Source organism: Heterocephalus glaber, unplaced genomic scaffold (genome assembly GCF_053883595.1).
Source record: "Heterocephalus glaber isolate CG9 unplaced genomic scaffold, H.glaber_assembly_v1.0 deba00001538, whole genome shotgun sequence".
NCBI classification, from domain to species: domain Eukaryota; kingdom Metazoa; phylum Chordata; class Mammalia; order Rodentia; family Bathyergidae; genus Heterocephalus; species Heterocephalus glaber.
In genome coordinates, this window is record NW_028258333.1 from 24104821 (window position 1) to 24106713 (window position 1893).

The following is a 1893-nucleotide window of genomic DNA, read 5'->3' on the forward strand; positions in this document are numbered from 1 at the left end:
GTCTTGGCACAAGATGACCAATACCCCAGCTGGTTAGTACTCCCTGAATCGTTTATTTTGTTGTGATCTTGTCTATAAGAACAAATAACATTCTAGATGGTTACCTCTGTAGCAAAGTTAGAGTTTTGGAATGGGGATTAAAAATTGTTTTTGTTTGTTTTGGATTTAATGAGTCAATATTTTACTGTGAGTGTTTATAACCAAAACAAATTGTGCCTAGGATCTTGAGCCTCCCCCCACCAAAACTATTTCTTTTTTGTTCCAGAAAATTATAATGCAGATGTTGCCATAGCAACCAGAGGCAACTATCAAGACAGTAATTTAGAGCCAATTGGGAAAGATTCCTTCCAGAGTGTCCTGAGTTTGTGTAGCGCAGTCATCTTTTGTGCAGAGCTCTGGAAAATAAGAGGCCAGTGATTCCTCATTGGGAAGCAGTTCAGTTCAGTTTTTCTTACTTCCAGGTCTCACCCAGAAATGCATCTTGAGTTGGCCAGACCAGTGCACAAGCCCTGATTTGCCTGCTCCTCAGGTTTTGTACATGTTGTGTATCTTTTTTTCTAGATTTCATTCATTTTATTTTTCTTGTTTAACAACCCTTATGTTGTGGCTGCTGCTGGAGCTTGAGTCCTCTGGATGGAGACTCTGGTGTGAGTTTTCCCAAGATGGTCAGTGAATTCCTGGTAGGGAGACTTGGTGAACACAGTCTCTTTCCAGAGGTCTGGGGTCAAGTAGCTCTAGGTCTGGAGATGGCATCAAAGGTGGCCTTGGTGAAGATGCCCGGAGTAGCATTGCAGCCCCTGGCAGAGGTGTAGCAGTTATCAATACCAGCCATCAGCAGCTTCATGGGCACAGGGGCTGAGATGATGCCAGTGCCTCTGGGGCAGGGATCAGATGCACCAACACAGAGCTACAGTGCCTGTCACCTTGCAAGGGACAGTGTGGGGTTTGCCAATCTTCCTCCCCCAGTAGCCTCTCCACACCGGGACAATGGGGAGCTTTACTAAGCTGATAGCTCTGTGAATGGCAGTGGCTACTTCCTTGGAACACTTTACTCTTAGACCAAGGTGACTCTTGTAGTCCCCAGTAGAGACAAATGCCTTGAACCTGGTTGGCTGGCCAGAGCCAGTTTGCTTCTGCAATGGCATGATCTTCAGAACTTCATTTTTGAGGGATGTGCCCAGGAAAAAAGTCAATAATCTCAGACCCTTTGATGAGTAAGGAGAAGAGATAAATTTCCTCCAGGGACTTGATCTTCATGTCCTTGACCAGCTGTCCCAGGTTGGTGACAGGAAGCCACTCCTTGTCCTCAGCCTTACTGCCATGGGCCCTGTGGCCTCTGCCTCACCTGCATCCATGGCCTCGAAGACCACTGCCAAAGCCTCCTCGGAAGCCACGGCATATTCCCATGCCTGGGTCCCCGGGGCTTCTGGTCCCGCCTGCTGGACCAGCATCACCTGCCATTTGGTGTTTTCCCCAGGGAGAAGACATGATGTGTATTGAACTTAATTTTTGCATGTCAAATTTTCAAAATTAGATGTATTAAATTATTATTTGACTATGCTTTCTCTGACACATTTAATGAACAAGTATGTTATTTGCTTCCTAATTGTCCCAAGTGCTGTTTGGAAGAAGGCAGCATATATATAAGTGTTTATATGAATATATACCCTCATAGTGAGTATATGATAATGATAAAATATTTTCAAATAGCAAACGCCGGTCATTGAATTATTATTCATAAAATATGGAAGAAATGAAAAAAAATAGGCAACAGGATGTTCATATATAACCTCACAGACATGAGTAACAAAAAACCAAGAGGCAAGTCTTCAAATACTTGTCCAAGATATCCCTTAGACTATGCTCTTTGTTGTCATGGTGAAGTTATTAGGT

The 1893-nt window shown here is 43.8% G+C and overlaps 1 pseudogene; it reads right to left on the reverse strand.

The window, feature by feature from the left end:
- Window positions 1-596: 596 nt before the first annotated feature.
- Window positions 597-1461, reverse strand: LOC101700170 (small ribosomal subunit protein uS5 pseudogene; annotated as a pseudogene).
- Between the last annotated feature and the right edge of the window lie 432 nt (window positions 1462-1893).